Here is an 18977-nt window from a genome sequence, read left to right as displayed (position 1 = left end):
ACAGGGGTCTGAAAATCTATAAATAAGGCTCCAGGAGTTTATTTAAAAAACAACAACAACCTATGTATAGAAAAAATATAGTGGCATATAGCTAGGTAGCTATTACGATAATTTGTAAACTTTCCAGGAAATGTGTGCATTTTTTCTGAAATAAGAAATTATAAGAATTTTTTTTTCTAGATATATTTATTCATTTCCTGAAAATGTTTTAGCGCGTTAATGCTTGGACCTGCCACAAGATGCTCTTTCAACCAATGAGAACTTGAAAAAGATATGGTTGTTAAAATCATGGAGGTAGTAAAGTGTCAGGTGGATCTCTAAATTACCTCCAACATGTCCAAGTTAAACTGTATTAAATATTGTCTGAATTTGTGTTAATGGGATGGCTATTTTATGATCTTATATTTGATTTTTGCCATCCCTCTAATGAGACAGCAACAGCCAAAACTAATATTATTGATTCTTCCATCAACAATACTCCATATTTCTAAATTTACTATTGCATTTGATAGATATTGGAATATTTCAACAATCTGATTCCAAGATAGGTAAAGTTTTTGTTCTTGAGAAGGAAAACTTAGAATTTGTAAGTCACACATGCTGAGCAAGCAACTCGAAAACTGTTGTCATTAAAATTTTAGCTAGCCAATCAAATTTTGTGACCTTTGAAATAACCTTTGACGTTAAAATTATTCTTTCCTATTATTGAGGCGACTCTGGCTGAACGCGCTTCGTGGATTACATATTACTAAGCCTGAGGATGGAAAAGTAACGTTGTTGAAACATGCCAAACATCTTATTTGTCACAAAGATTAACGTACGCCATTACTTTCGAATGCATAGTCAATATGTGAAAACAAACCCATTGCGACCCTCTCATTCATTGTGCGCAACAAGTTTTCATACTGAATGCCCGGATGTCACTATTACAAGATTTAGGACAGAATTACTACTAAATTATAGCCATGAATTACTTGATTAATGACCAGTAAGTTTGTTGTGTGTGAGGAAGTAGACTGTTAGTGCATCAAATCACTACATTAGACGTATTATGTGATGTTGCGTGCATGCGCCCATTTTTTCGTCCATCCGTCTGTCATAATTAATGTCCGGAGCATAACTTAATAAACATTAAAGTTATTGACTTTAGACTTGGCATATAGGAAGATGGCAATGAGATGATGTGCAGAGCACTTGTAACGGCTCTGTAGGTCTAATGTCAAGGTCAACAAGGGTGCCAGAATGTTACAATATATGCCCGTCACAGAAAATTTCTTTACACTAGCACCTGTATTTGCAAATGGAATTTTAATATTGTAGTTGTTTACGGTTTTTTTTTTTAGTAATTACTGTAAGTGTTTTGTTTTTCTTAGTCCACAAAAATACTCCTTACCAAGTAGAGAAATACACCTAAAATTTGAAAGTAACATCTATGTTGTACCACAGAAAAGTGGTCTTGGTTTTTCCCTAAGGTCAATTATAAAAAAAGTTACAATGTAAGTTATTTATAGTAACAACTAAGGGAAGTAAATTAACCCCCCCCCCCACCAAAAAAAAAAAAATTAAATCCACAAAAAAATCCTAAACAGGTAGAGATAGGTCAAAATACACCTCAAAACTGGATGTATCATGCATGTTGTACTACAGAAAAGTGGTCTCGATTTTTCCCTACAACTAGTAATGAAAAAGTTACAATATAAGCTATTTATAGCAATGACAAAGGGATGGTGTACAATTGTGCCAAGTTACATCAAAATCCCTCCATGCATGAAGAAGAAATGCTCCGGACAAAGTCATTCTTGTATCTGACCTTTGTCCTCTAAGTGTGACCTTGACCTTAGACCTAGGGTCCTGATTCTTGCGCATGACACTCTGTCTCGTGGTAGTGAACATTTGTGCCAAGTTATATCAAAATCCCTCCATGCATGAAGAAGAAATGCTCCGGACAAAGTTTTCATTCTTGTTTCCTTTGACCTCTGTGTCCTTGACCTTAGACCTAGGGACCTGGTTCTTGCACAACACTTCATCTCATGGTGGTGAACATTTGTGCCAAGTTATATCAAAATCCCTCCATGCATGAAGAAGAAATGCTCCGGACAAAGTCATTCTTGAATTTGACCTTTGACCTCTAAGTGTGACCTAGACCTTAGACCTAGGGACCTGGTTCTTGCGCAAGACATTCCGTCTCATGATGGTGAACAACTGTGCCAAGTTTCATCAAAATCCCTCCATGCATGAAGAAGATATGCTCCGGACAAAGTCTGTGGACGCCGCCCACCTGCCAGGGGTTCCCATCATACGTCCCGTTTTTCAAACGGGCGTATAAAAACTGCGCTAAAAGGTCAAAACTGACCATCATATTTCGTGTCCAGAGCATAGCTAAATAACCATGCAAGGCATTGACTTCAAACTTGGCATGTTCTTTGGTGGAGATGAGACAATGTACAGAACACTGAAAATCTGCCCTGAAGATAAAACTTAAGGTCAAGGTCACAAGTTGAGCTCAAAAATGGAATTTGTAAGTTGATTTTCATGTCTGAAAAAACAAAAAAACTTGTTAACCATTCAAGGTATCAAATTCAAACTTGGGGTGTAGGTATGTGGTGTTGAGACGACATGCAGAGTGCTATTACCCGGATGGACGGTCAAAGGTCAAGGTCACAGCAAGGTCAAATCTCCCTTTCATATTTCATGTCCAGAGCATATACATCCCCCGTCCCACAAAAAAACAACATCTTTATTTTCTTATACACCCCCACCCAAATCTACGTTGTGCCCCCTGCCCCACCAATTATATCTCTTTTTTTTTTTTCATTTAGCTTCTTGCCCTTTAGTATTCTGTTGTATCCATACCCCAACCACTCCAACACCCTGCATTGTTTAAAATTTAGTTTCTTGCTCTTTAGTAAACTGTCTCCTGTCACCAGCACTACACACACATATCCTTCTCCCCATCCCCCGCCAAAAATCTTTAGATATGTCTTTTTTAAATTTTGCTTCCTTCTAAAAAATGCTTTTGTGTGTATATTGCCCCGCTAGGCCAAGCTCTTGTTTGGTATATTTCTGTTATCGATGATATGATCTATACCCTCTAATGTTTTTTACTGATAAAATCAGTGATAACCATAAAATACATGTAATAGTTTTATCATTGAGGTAATAAAATTTGGCCGCATGACTGCAGAATAGGGATGTCCGCAAAATAGCAATTTACCCAGAATTCTTTCGAACAAATATTTTAAGGTCACAGTTATAAAAAAGCTATCAATGGACAAACTTTAGAGTGTAAATGTGTATTTAAAAAAAAAATTCACCCAAAACAGTAAAATTGTGATTTTTTTTTTTTTTTTTGGTTTTTATCAAGTTTTGCAACAACATTTCAACGAAATGCTCATTTTTTTACCAAAATCTGACCAAACTAGTCCATTTACTAGTATATCAATATCTGGACAAATCTCAATTTTTACTCACATTTTCTTATAGGTCACAAACAGTTAAATAGTTTTCCCTATATATTCTATAAAACAATGACATTTTTAAAGAGCTACCAAACATAGCTAGACCCATTTCACAGAACAAATCCTTACCTCATTTTAAAGAGTTACAATAAAACTGATACAAGAGCTGTCACAGGAGAGAGCGCGCTCGACTATTTCGATGCTGGATAGCGGAACTGGGCATATTTGATGAAGCTGGAAGTGTCACTGGAGTGTTTAATGACTCCAATGTGGATGAAGATATTGGATAATAGCTGTCTGTGTCAAAAGTATTAAGTGATAAGAGAGATAATGATTAAGTGTATCAAAATATTAAATAAGTATAATTCTAAGCAAAAAGGGGGCATAATTCATGAAATATTGCTGCAAGAGTGATGCACCTTGTGTCATGTTGAATCAAATCCATTTTGTAATAACTGAGATATTGTGAAAATGCATCAAAATTAACCATTAATTCTAAGTAAAAGGGGGCATAATTCATGAAAAATTGGTGCCAGAGTTATGGACCTTGTGTCATATGATGTGGGTGATAAGGTGGAACAACTATTTTAAGTTTGAATCAAATCCATTCAGTAACAACTGAGATATAGTGAAAGTGCATCAAAACTTTAAACTGAAATTCTAAGTAAAAAGGGGGGGGGGGGACAATTCATGAAATACTGGTGCAAGAGTTATGGCCCTTGTGTCATATGATGTTTGTGATGATGTTGAACAAAGTTTTAATCAAATCCATTTAGTAATATTAACTGAGATAATGAAAGTGCATCAAAACTTTAACCTGAAATTCTAAGTAAAAAAGGGGAGATTATTAATTAAATATTCATACCAAAGTTATGGACCTTGTGTCATATGATATGGGAGAAGATGTGGAACAACTACTTTCAGTTTCAATCAAATCCATTTAGTAATACCTGAGATAAAGTGAAAGTGCACCAAAACTTTAACCTGAAATTCTAAGTAAAAAAGGGGGAATAATTCATGAAATACTGGTGCAAGAGTAATGGCTCTTGTGTCATATGATGTGGGTGATGAAAACATTGAATAAATATTTTGTCACATTGCATATTTTTTTTTAGTTTTACAATAAATATTTCAAAAGATAGAAAAAATATATGAAACATTAAAAAAATATATTTCTGTTCTAAAATAAATATTTTAAGACATTAAATGAATATATAGACAATAATTATAGAAGATATGATACTGCAACACATTACATGCCATACTCTTTTAAAAACCATTTTCAATTATATATTTTAATAAGAATGTTGGACTTATTTTTTTTCCATAGTTTCTATATTTTTAATATATTTTGCTGGACACAAAATGAATGAACATTTTTGATGATTTTGCGAGCATCATCACTATACATGAATTTGTAATGTGTTGAAGCCATTACATGGTAACTAAAAGGACAGAATTTTTGACTAGCTGACACATCATTAACTAATCAGTTCAATGAACTACACAATTTTCTTGTGCAACTTTTATTGAAACAAATGATTAAGAATAAATAAAAAAAATGTGAACTTACCAAGGCTTGAACCTGGAAAAACAAGTTTGTAAAGCCAACGCCATATCCTTTGGGCCATGTATTTGTCTACATTCATCGATAACTTATACTGCTTTACCATGTATTACATAATGTTCCTACGCTTTTTAGGTGAATCAACTGTCCTGCATAAATTAGTCACGGCTCAAAAAAACGGGTCCACCTATACAATTACTGACACAACCAAACAAACATTATAACAATAGACAGAAGTGGTATCATTACTATTTTATTTTAAAAAACAGTATCACAGTAAATAAATCTACAAGGAAAACTTAGTTCTGAATATTCTGCAGTAAATTCACTCAAAAACTTGAATACAGATCCTTAAAACCACTTGTTCATGTCGTGTTTTTTTTTTTTTAAAAAATAAAATTCTTCAGAATGCTCAAGGTGACATCAATCAAAACTTAAACATTCTAACTTTTATTTCATATTACAATTTTTTTGTCTTATACAATCCAGACTATATCTGATCTCAAACTGAGACTAGGGTACCATTCTTGTGTTTTGAGGTAGGAACTGCATGAACATGACATTATTGTCTGGTATATCAATGTTTCTGGCATGTTATTTGCATATAAATCTGAATGGAAAAACAAGTTTCATGAGATCTAGTCAAAAATGTGATTTCAAGTTAGTTTGCAATTGTTTTCTACAATCTGACCTAATGGCCTAGTTTTAATACACAGTGAAGCCAGTTTCAAAACTGCAAGAGAAATATTCTGACCAAAACTGCCCGGCATATACAGTGTTGATAAAGCTTTCTTATGATTAGACCATGTTTTTGACCCTGTTGTGTAAGTTTTCCACTTTACCTAGAGGTTGTAACAATATGTTCTATGACTTACTCTATTGGTAATAAGGTAAGATTCATATTGTCTTCTCTGTATCCTTGTTTCATAATATACATATTTTCATAAGTTCTACATTTTTCATATTTTTAGAATATCAAAAATGCTGTAGCAACCACATTTGCCATACTAGCAACAAAATAAAATAATGGTCAATTATATTTTCCATACTTTGATCTATCTGAGTACAAAATTTTCTGAAAATGTCTTTCTACTTTTAAAACTATTGAAGAATACCTCTTTCTGTGAGACTGATGGTCAGACAGATAGGAACCAAACCTTAAGTCCCCTTTGGTGTTACTGTGAGACCGGAAGGGACTTAAGACATGAATCTGTTTAGTAACCAAAGTGATTCTTTTACTTGTACAGTGAAACCTGCATAAAATTAACCTCTCTTAAGTCTGTTTATCTTTACTTGACTATACTGATGTGTCCTGGTGAACATTGATAACATATAACTCAATAAATTAATATTTATCAGAACTAACACACAATTTTGTTAAATGTTTATGTAACAATTATTCTTCACGTTTCACTCTTTTGTGGGTGAAATTTGGATCTGTCTCTATTAAATTCTCTGCAACATGTTTTCTCTGCTTTTGCTGAAATAGACAAAATAAAACTAAGTCATTTAAATCAATAAATCATTAGTCAATGCAACATTAACAAGAGCTCCTCGAACACAAAATGCCCCCCTTGATGCATTCAGTAATTGCACAAGAAACAGAAATTATTTGCTCACTGTAAACAAAAGTTCTACTGTTCTGGTTTAATGTGCTCTTTACCTTTGACCTATTGATCATGTGCTGGTCATAATCAATCTCCTTATCAAGTTTCCTGATCCTAGGCCCAAGCGTTCTCAAGATATCGACCGGAAAGGGTTTAACTGTTCCAGGTCAATGTGACCTTGACCTTTGGCGTACTGACCTCAAAATCATTAGGGGTAATCCACAGGTCATCACCAACCTCCCTATCAAGTTTCATGATCCTAGGCCCAAGCCTTCTCAAGTAATTGTCTGGAAATGGTTTAACTGTTCTGGGTCACTGTAATCTTGACCTTTGACCTACTGACCTCAAAATCAATAGGGGTCATCTGCTGGTCATCATGAACCCCTCTTTCATCTTCATGACCCTTGGCCCCAGCGTTCTCAAGTTATCCTCCAGAAACAGTTTAACTATTCCTGGCCAATGTGACCTTGAACTATGACCTAATGACCTCAAAATCAATAGGGGTCATCTGCTATCATGACCAATCTCCCTATCCATTTTCCTGATCCTAGGCCTAAGCGTTCTTCAGTTATCATCCGGAAACCGTTTTACTGTTCCTGGTCACTGTCACCTTGACCTCTGACCTACTGATCTCAAAATCAATAGGGGTCCTAGGACCAAGCAATCTTAAGTTATCATCCTGAAACCGTTTAACTGTTCCAGGTCACTGTGAACTTGATCTTTGACATACTGACCTCAAAATCAATAGGGTTCATCGACTGGTCATGAAAAACCTCCCTATCAACTTTCATGATCCTAGGCCCAAGTGTTCTTGAGTTATCATCCGGAAACAGATCATTGGTCTACATACCCACCGACCCACAGACCAACCGACCGACATCTGCAAAATAATATACCGCTCCTTCTTCAAAGGGGAGCATAACAAAAACTGATTAGTAAACTCAAATGAAGCATGGAGGTAAAAAGGGTGAAGTAATTGTTTTCAAACACAATAACTCTACAGACATTCTTTCAAGATTACCTAGCAGTGTACATTTTTATTTCAAACAATAATGAAAGTGTAACTGTGACACATTGTCTGGTTAAAGTATTATTAGTGCCAAAGTACTTAAAAATCCATTAATGCAAAAAAAGTTATAGACTGTGTATAAATGGGTCAGACAGTCAAAACTAGATTAAGCAGCTAGCCTAGGGAGCAACACAATCTGCCTGCTTAACCCTTTAGTCTGCTGGCAGCAAGTGACTGCCTTTGGGACCAGAGCAGACCTAGATCAGCCTGTACATCTGTGCAGGCTGATCATGGTCTGCACTGTTTACTATTCAGTCAGTAAATTTACATTGAAAATTCCTTTGAATAATAAATGGTACTGCCAAAATTTAATGATGGACCAGTCCAATTTAGAAATATGGCAGGCTTAAAGTTAAGGCAGGTGTCTGTTTAAAACAAATTGAAATTAGAACAAAAAGTCAGTTTATGACATTGGCAAACTGATTGCTTAAGGGCTGCTTAGTTTGAAGTGTAGTGCCAAAATTGATTTTCAACAAGAAAAGGATTTAAACAAGAGCTGTCGGATGACAGCGCGCTCAACTATTCGAAGAATTGATTGAAGAATGGGGTCAAAATATTTCCATCGATTTTCAGACAAAAGAAAAAAATGGATTTAACAAAAAAATGTTCCTGTATTTGTGGATTTCGATTAGTCTCGCACTAAATGGCAATGTGTGACCATGATGGCAAATATGTTAAGTTATATGTTAGGCAAAATATGGACTTGTATGTATGAAAAATGTAACTAATTTCCAAGTCCAAAAAGGGTCATAATTCAGTCAAAATAGTTGACAGAGTCAAGTACACTTGCCTACAGATGGAAATCATGTTGATATACTAGTGTTAAAAGTTTCAAAGCCATAGTTCAAATAGTTTTGACAAAAATTTCAAAGTCCAAAAAGGGCCATAATTCAGCCAAAATAGTTGTCAGAGTTATGTACTCTTGCCTACAGATGGAAATCATAATGATAAACAAGTGTTTAAAGTTTAAAAGCCATATGTCAAATAGTCTTGACAAAACATGGACATATACTAAAACAGAACCAATTTCCAAGTTCAAAAAGGGCCATAATTCAGCCAAAAAAGACGACAGAGTTATGTACTCTTGCCTCTTGATAGAGACTATAATACTGAACAAGATATAAAAGTTTCAAAGCCATATGTCAAACACTTTACACAAAATATAAACTGGTACGAAAAACTTAACCAAGATTTCTAAGTCAGAAGGGGCCAAAATTCAGCCAAAATGCTTGATTGAGTTATGTACTCTTGCCTACAACTGGACATGGTGATGGTAAACAAGTGTTGAAAGTTTCAAAGCTTTATCTCAAAAGAATTTGTCAAAATGTAAAATGGTACGAAAAACTTAACCAAGATTTCTAAGTCAAAAAGGGGCAATAATTGAACCAAAATGCTTGATGGAGTTATGTACTCTTGCCTACAACTGGACATGGTGATGGTAAACAAGTGTTGAAAGGTTCAAAGCTTTATCTCAAAAGACTTTGTCAAAATATTAACTGGTACGAAAAACTTAACCAAGATTTCTAAGTCAAAAGGGGCCATAATTCAGTCAAAATGCTTGACAGAGTTATGTACTCTTGCCTATAACTGGACATGGTGATGGTAAACAAGTGTTGAAAGTTTCAAAGCTTTATCTCAAAAGACTTTGTCAAAATGTGGACTGGTACGAAAAACTTAACCAGGGTGTGACGCCGACGCCGACGCTGTGGTGAGTAGGATAGCTCTACTTATTCTTCGAATAGTCGAGCTAAAAACAAGCATCCATCAGGCAAATCATACTTACTGCAACCTTTATACCCTCTAAATCTTTTGATGTTAGTTTATATTTCTCTTTTATTTTCTCGAGATCTCTTTCATTCATTTGCTGAAATCATATAAAGCAAATTTATTAAACAAACACCATAACCATGGTCAGTAAACTCAACAAACAACCATTTCACCAACAAAACAGTTAAAAGATGGTCAATCACATTTTAATAAATAACATTTTATGAAATTTCACTTTTTGTGTATTCTGTTTGGGATCTTCAAGTTCCATAAGGCTTTTAAGGAGGTAGGTTACCTTTATATTTGTATGTGCGCATGTCCAACCGGAAACTAACGTGACGATTACGACAACGTTTACGACAAACTAAATGTGTTTGCATATTCATTATTCTGAAAACAAATCATAGACCTGTATTCGATCTGATGCTTTATGGTTTAATAATGCAGAAATAATGAATAAATTGCCGCAGAAACGCTTCAAAACAATGTTACCTTAAAATGACGTCATTGACGTCATGACGTTACGTGTCAGTTACCGCGCAAAATTAATAGCTTTTTTCTTGAAAGTACGTAATTCTGTGCATTTTCTTTATTCAAACTATTTTCAAATAACCATTATTTGCTGAAATATGTTTTACGAGTCTTTTGCTCTGAATAATAATTAATATTTTGCTTCTTTTATGTAGTTATATTGAAATGTTATGCGGAATGTAAGAAAATGGATGATGGTAACCAATGTTATTTGGAATATAGTTGGGTGAGAGGTTACTTGTTACGGCCATTTTCAAATAAAAAATCTAGCAGTTTGATTTGTAATACCTATTTCTCAGGTTCCGTTGATAATTTGTTACTTATATACTAAAACTAAGATCTAAAATTGTTCAAATTTCAGTAGACAATTGTGGTTTCTTGAATTGAATTGATGTTACCATGGAAACGAAGCCCGTGACCTATGTATCTAAATGTAAAATTCAAAAGCGTTGACACTAGTCTATTTAAGAAACATGGCTTCGGCTTTTTATTTTCATTTCAACAATATCCATGAGAATAATAGTAGCAATCTGAACGATTTTTCCATGAAAAATGCCACACGAGGGGTACTGCTGTAAGTATTCTAAGCTTAGAAATTTGTTTGAATAAATGCAGATAACACGAAAATATAACTTACGTTAGAAATAATATGTTTTAAAGCTACATCAACTAGAAAGATAATCTTATTCAATATTATTTTATAAGAAATTACGACAAAAAGCAAGATATAAGCCATTTAAACATCTCTGTTGCCATGGTTACTTTAAACTTTAAGAAAAATAGGGTACCATGTATAGTGCTTGGTATTTTGCTAATAATATTACCCAAATATTCCATGTTGGTCATTAAAAGAATGGCACTGAAGCCGTCGAAAACCCCTATTTTTATACATAGTTGTTTAAAAATGAGAGAAAATGCGTTACCATGGAAACACGAGCCCCGCGACATATACATTTTAAGCTTATATTAGAAAGCTAACATGCATACCAGTAAAATTATAGATTATGCTGACTTCTACGGATATCAATGAAACTAAAACACACTGAAAAGTGTTAAATATCCGTATTTTCCTTCTTCTTTTAATATGAAATATCTTTGGAAGGTCATGTTCATCAAACCTGGATAAAAATTGAACTTGAAGAGACAGAGACAAACGAAACTGAGATTTTAGCAGTTAAAACTTCATATTACACGAAATACAAAAAGATGCTGCGATTCAACTAATTTGAATTTACCCTTGAAACAAGGTAACCTACCTCCTTAAGTCAAAAGCAGATAAAGCTGCAGCAGCTTTTCAAATATAGAATGAGCCAAATTACATGGTTAGAAAAGCACTTCATGTACTTTTTTATTGCACATGAAACTTGTAAAGTCAGAGCCTTAATTGGACAGAAACTAAAACAATGGATTCCCTAATATTTCTTACAATATAAGTAAAATATTCAAACCTACAACAAAAATATGAGTAAACAACAATAGGATTTAGAAAAGGAAAATATATATCATATATTCATAATAAAAATATGGCAGTCACATAATAAATCAAGGCATTATGATACTTTAAGGAAAAGCAAACAGCTGGCCGTACGACAGCAAGCTTGACGACTCTGAATTAGACCCAAGTTGCCAGTAAAAACTTTAAGAAAAAAATTCTTTAGTTAAAAAGAAGCATAACTCTGTCAAAATTCAAATCAGAGTTATGGGTATTGTTTCTCCTGGTGTAGAATTTGATAGTTAATAACTATTTTAAATTTAAAATCAATAGCTAAATAATAATAATGGGAATATTTGACTTTATTGAAAATTTTAACCAACGGCGACATTAATGCAGGGGTGAGTGCAACAGCTCTACTTTTTATTTAAAAAGTCGAGCTAAAGACTTCATAGACATGAAAAATAGCGAAAAGTAAAAATTTGCAAATATTTTTATACAGTAACAAACAATAAATATCTACCAATACAATACATTTTGTACTTATTTTTAACACATAAAACAAATTTAATTGCTTTTAAAACTATTGACGTTCATGATCTGGAGGCAGTCATATGCATAACTTACACGTTTTAGATGTAGACAGATCTTGAACATGTGCAAAACTTTTGCTACATATTAAGAGTGTCAGGTTTCTAACTTTTGTTACAATATAATAAGTTTGATTCCATTTCTGTATTCCAGTTACAGGCGTGAAAAGCATCCAGTGTAATTAATACCAAATAGAAAACATTCTGTTATGCAACCAACCAAAACTTGAATGCCTCTGTGGCCTAGTGGTTAATGCAGCTGCTTCGCATCACATGCCCCTCACCACTTGTGGTCTGAACCTCAACTGGGGTGTAGAATTATTTCATGTGAGAAAGCCAACCAACCCACTTACATAAGATTTGTGGTTCTGCCAATGATGAGGATGCCCAGAGAGGCACTTGGGGCTTTCATGCACAATCAAAAGTTAGAAAATTCCCCCCCCCCCCCACAACAACCCACAAAAAAAAACAAACTGAAAGAAACCTGTACTCACTGTTTCTGAAAGTTTCTTCAGATCTTTTCTCATGTACCTGATATCTTGCATCAGTTTTAAAATTGCGAAAGTTCCACAGAAAACCACCTGGAAGTAAAGTGCAAAAACTGTTAAACTGTTGAAAAAAAAATCATTTTCCTGCCAAAAAACAAATGACAGCCTACTTTATCAACAGAATGAAGTACATGTGTATAAATAAACAGCATTCTAAACCCCCGCCCCTACTATGGCTACAGCTATAGTACCAAAATAATTATTTGCAATGACAGAATCTAAATTTTCTTTTTTTGCTCGCGCTGAGGGTGAGGGGTATGGGTAGTCAGTAGGGGTAAGCTGGGGTGGAGGGTGTGGTGGTGATGACAAGATATTAAAAATTAAGAAACTAAATGAAACTTCTTTTTTTGGGGGGAGTGGAGTGGGGGTGGGGGGGGGGAGGGAAGTAAGGGTGTAATATAGATTTTTGCAGTCTGCACATCGTCTTATCAACACCTGCCTATACCTTTAATACAGTTGCTTATTGGATGGCTTCTGCAGAACAAACTGCAAAGGGGTTTTTGCAGTGGGAATTTAAATTTAAATAATATCTCATAATCAAGATTTATAACATCTAATAAATTTTTGCATTTATAAATTAGTTTACATAACAGTCTGATGTCTTTATCATTTAGCTTTATGTTTATAGTATTGATGCAGTTTGAATAATTAAGCCTTAGTTAGTTGTTTTCACACCAATACCAATCATGCCTTATTTGTGTTACTAATATTATTATTTCTTACGAATAATTCAATTATGTGATTTTTATGTCATGTAATGTGACCCATGATTGGAAATAAAACAATATTCTATTCTATCCTACATTTTAAGGTATGCTCTGGACACAAAATATGATGGGCAGATTTGACCTTGCTGTAACTTTGACCTCTGACCTACCACCCTGGTTCATGCGCTCTGCACATCGTCACATTGTCACCTACCTACAGATTTCTCAAGTCTGAAGGAAATACCTTGAAAATGGTTTTAGAATTAGCTATGCTCCTGACACAAAATATGACTGACAAATTTGATTGTGACCTTGACCTTTGGCCTACAGAGGCTGAGCTGGTTCAAGTGCTTTGCAAATTGTCTCATCATCGATAGCAAAACCTACAGATCCAGAAATGGCCCATAAAATAGCTTAATTGTACTGAAAAAGTGCATAAAACAAATACATGCTAAATCACATACTTTAACTGTTTACTTTTTTTTTGTTGTACCTATATTTTCTCCATTATAAAATATTGAATTTTATCTAACACCAGCAAAGAACGCTTCAAACGAAGCCATTTTGGACCTTTCTCTGTTGATTCTCAAATACACTGGGACCCCGTTATAACGCTGTCGTCGGGGTCCAAGGATCGAGACCCGCGGATCTAGCGGGGTTAAATTTATAACGCGGGTTGATCGTATCAGCGGTAAATGCAATACCCCACCCATCGGTAATGTATTAGACGTATTTTGGACGCTGTTTTATGTTAATAAGAAATAAGAATCGTATAAACGGGACATTTATTTACCTTAAATGCTACTGAAAAATACATTAAAAGAATTATAACGCTGTGTCATCAGCGCCGTAGCCAGACACAAATTTTAACCGAGGCAATCTAGGGGGATCTGGGGGGCATAACCCCTCCCCTCTCCCTGGAATTTTAGTCCCCAGGAAGTATCTGCTGCGTTCTGGAGCCCTCTCAGACTGTGTTATATCACAGTAAAAATCGTCATTTTAGCCCTATTTATTAAGTTATTTTCATATTTAAAAAAAAACAACATTCATAACACGGATAATTGTGGATTTATCCTAGTTTAATATGGTCGGATACAATCATTTTTGTAATTAAAAGGCAATAAAATCAGAAAACCATCAGTAAAGACATACAAGAACATGCAATTTATCAGTTTACTAGTAGTTTATTAGTTTATAGCCTGAGAGGGATTAGGTACGGAGGGGGTTCTGTCCATGTTAGAGGGTAGGGTTAGGGGTCAGTGGATCTCCCCCTAGACATTTTTGTCTAGGGGGCATTGATTGGTGTAATAGTTTAGGTACTGAATGGGGAACCCTCTCATGTTAGGAGATCAAGGGGCTCTCCCCACTGAAAAAAATGAAGAACAGATAGAATTTGGTGGCCTCTGGTGCATTTTATGGTCTAAATTTTGAGGTAGTGGGGTCAGGGGAGCTCTTCCCCTGGAACATTTTAACATATTGGTATGAAATAGTGGCCTCTGGTGCGATTTTGGGTTTAAAATTGATAATGATAATATAACATTGGGTTTAACTTTGATGAGTATAGGTCATTTTTCAGCCAACTGGGGGTGGGGGATCCGGGCCTGGCAAGGCTATCAGTTATTCTAGTACCTCACCTTAGATATAATGAGGCAAATGATATTCTGATATATTCTATTGATTCTATTGATATTAATATACATTTTTGATTTTTTATAACTGAATTTTTCATCAGTGTGATAGGCCTGCTTTTTACATTTATTTTTTGGCTCCTCAAATTTTAACCGAGGCAGCTGCCTCGGTTTGCCTCAGTGTGGCTACGGCGCTGGTCATCTTCTCATTTTGTCGTGATTCTAAAAAAAAGTTGAAATTGCTTATCCCGGAAGTAAACATGTATAACGCTGTGTGAGGAATGCGCTGTCATGAGAATTACATACGCACTGCAATTGCACTGGGGGTTTATGTAACTAAAAGAGAAAAAAGTGGACAGTCTTAAAAAAAATAATTTTGAATACATGAAGAAAATCGATAAATAAGATAGAAAATTGTTAAATCGCCGTCGTTAATATACGATATTAAAAAGGGAGAACATTCTCAATATGGCTTTCAGTGTGTCGAATCTTCGCAAATTCCGACAAACCGAGAATGATCATTATGAAAAACGGCTGCATTTTATTACAAAACTGGGCCTGTTGTTCGGTTTTTATTCACTCGAGTGTTAATGTCATCCACTTAATTGGTGCAAACTTAAACGGTTTGATAGTTGACTGACCGATCTTCCACGCTTGTTAATGCAAACAATCTAATTTTGACACGGTACTGATTGCCTAATTGTCGCAGGTCTACATGTATTGAAACTTTAACAAAGGCGATACGCAAACAAGTAAGCTAGCAGACGATTATTGATAAAAATCAATAATCGTCACAGTTGTCATGGAAAGGTGTTAATGTACACGTACATGTAGTTTTAACGCTGGTTATGATCAAATTAAATAACATCCGCGGATTTTTTTTTTTTTTTTTTTTTTTTTTGGATTTTTCATTTTTTTACCCTCTAAAATTTGGGAGCCAAGACGATACAGCGTTATAACGAATACCGCGGTATATCGAGAAGCGTTATAACGGGTTTCGAGTGTACAAAAAATGTATACTAATAATGAAACCTACAACGTGTTACGTACACATCATTCTGTGGAAAGGTCTTCATTTGAACTTTAACTTTTGCAATCTTCAGTGTCACTGTATAATAATAATAATAATAATAATAATAAATTCTTTATTTAAAGAGGGTAAGACTCATTAAGTTTCATACATATTGACATACAAATCTTATTTTCAATGAGGCCCTCTAACAAACACAAAACCATTTACTCATACAAATGAAAATGTCACAGTCATTCCATAGAGCAGACTTGTAAAGAAGAAAAACACATGTTAACAGTCGCATAACATAACTCTACACTGTATTGATTAAAAGAAAGTTTCTAAGTAAATATTTAAATGAATTTACTGAGCTAGCATTTCTTATTGAGTAAGGTATATCTTTCCAAATTTCTACAGCCATAAAAGAAAACGAACGTTTAAGAAAGTTTGTTTTAGGTCGAAGGTGCTGTAGATCAAATTCTGTATTGGAACGAAGGCTATAGTATGTATTGTCACAAATTCCAATAGTGTCACAAATATAAGATGGTGCAAGTTTATTTAATGCTTTATAAACCAAAACACCAATATTGTATTTAATCCTGTTTGGAAAAGTTAACCATTTAAGTTCACAAAAGAGAGTACTGGATGATGTCTGGAAGGGTTCTTTCAATATAAGTCGAGCTGTCCTCTTTTGAATTTTAAAGATTTTTTCTATATTTCCTTTAGAGCAGTTTCCCCGTATAGTGGATGCATAGTCAAAAATCGGTAAAATGTACGAGTTATAAAACATATTCTTCATGTCAGCATTTAGATATTTAGATATTCTGTAAAAAAGATACAGTTTAGAGTGCAGTTTTTCACACACCTTTTTTACATGTTGATCCCAATTTAAATTATTTTTATCAATATAAACACCTAACAATTTTTGACATGATACATTTTGAATACAGTTATCATTTAGAGTTAGATTTATGTTTCTTACTTTATTTAATTTCTTGTTGGTACCAATTAACATACTGGTTGTCTTATTTGGATGGAGAGCCATATTGTTAGACGTGCACCAATTATTAACTTTGATAATATCAATTTGCAATTTTCTTTCGATATCAGATAACTTATGGTCGCTTACATGCATTGAAAGAATATTTCAGTAAATGAGGCATAACATGACATTCATGGAAAATCCCTACCTGATCTTGTCTAAGCCAATTAAGGAGATGCAATACAGTGAAGATTTTACATACAGTCCCTTTTACTCATGTCTGTTAAATGATAATAAGACAAATTATTATAACTGTTGGCATCTGTAAACCATTTAATAGATTAACCAAAGAAGTATAACAATGTCATATAAAATTTGATTTCCCAGACTTCCAACCATGAAATTCATTTCTTTCCCGTGTAGAACATAATAACAACATTAAAGAAACACCATTATCATTATAAACTAACGATCTGATAGAAAGTTTTTCATGACCCAAATTTTTATCCTTCTGCTGTCTGTTTCATACACTGGTAAAACAAGATCTCATATCAGTTAAGACTGTACTCACTTATGAAACACTAAAGACAGGAATCTTCCTCTGTCCCTCCCCTACAGTATGAAAATAAACTCCACTAGGATGATCAAGCTAAGGATAAGGCAACAGTACAGAACAAACAGTTTCAGTCTGTTTTTAGCCCCAAATCGCCACTTAACCTTGCCTTGCTCAGCAAAATGAAATTAACTCCAGATATTAAATCAGTCCCTACTATGCCAGATATTTAGATAGGCATCAATGGTATTGAGAAAGATCTCAGCAACCTGAAAAACCATAAGGCCAGTGGTCCTGACAAAATCAAGCCTATAATACTTAAAACACTCTCTGTGGAACTATTCCCCATCCTTGAGGTCATATTCCAGAAATCCCTGGAGGAAGGATCACTTCCATCCCAGTGGAAATCTGCATATGTTGTCCCCATTTTTAAAAAAGGTGATACCGGTAGGTCAAATCCAGTAAATTATATAGGCCAATTTCATTAACATATGTTAATGCAATATTGTGTCCTGTGCAAAGTGCTTGCAAATGAACACATTGTTTCCTCATTTATTGTCAAGCACTTCACCAACCATGGTATTCTGTATGACCTGCAGCATGGTTTTAGGGAAAAAAGATCACGTGTAACTCAGTTAGTTATGTTAGTAAATAATCTGGTCACTTCAATCTACAATAAGAAACAAGTAGATCTTATACTGCTAGATTTTAGTAAGGCTTTCGACAAGGTTAACCATGAGAAAGTTCTTTTAAAAATTCACAAATATGGAGTCAGAGGCAACACATTAAGAATACTTAGATGGGTTAAGCTTTTTAGATAATAGGATCCAATCAGTAGTCCTAAATGGCACTACCTCTGATGCCATCCCAGTATCATCAGGTGTCCCACAGGGGTCTGTACTTGGTCCCCTGCGCTTCCTAGCTTACATAAATGATCTCCCACAAAATGTCAGCTCCAATTTAGTCCGTCTGTTTGCAGATGACACGGCAATATATCTGACATCTGCAGACCAATCTGTCACTCTCCAAAATGACCTCAAACTTCTAGAAAAGTGGGAGTTGGAGTGTGATATGAGTTGTAGTGGGAAAATGGAGTTCAACCCCTCCAAGTGTCAAGTTATTAGTTATCATGCCACTAGAAGGAAACATCCTATCCCTACCCAGTATTACCTATGTGGAGTCCAACTTGAATCGGTCAGCTCAGCTAAATACCTTGGCGTGGATATCTCAACTGATCTATCACGGGACAGTCACATAGACAGGTCAACCAAGAAAGCTATAACCAAACCCTAGGGTTTCTACGAGGAAACATTAAGGTCAAATCCCAACCCATTGAGACCAATGCTTACCAGACTCTAGTCCGACCCCAGCTCGAATATGCCTCCAAGGTATGGTCGCCCCACACCCACTCATATTGACCAAACAGAAAGCGTCCAAAGGAGAGTCACTCGTTGGATCGAGATCGACTACGGCCGTAGTTCCAGTGTAACAGATATGCTACACTCCCTAAACATTCGTCGACTTGA

The sequence above is a fragment of the Mercenaria mercenaria genome, chromosome 1, assembly GCF_021730395.1.
Source record: "Mercenaria mercenaria strain notata chromosome 1, MADL_Memer_1, whole genome shotgun sequence".
NCBI classification, from domain to species: Eukaryota; Metazoa; Mollusca; class Bivalvia; order Venerida; family Veneridae; genus Mercenaria; species Mercenaria mercenaria.
The sequence above is the reverse complement of the archived record's forward strand: the minus strand, read 5'-3'. Positions refer to the sequence as shown.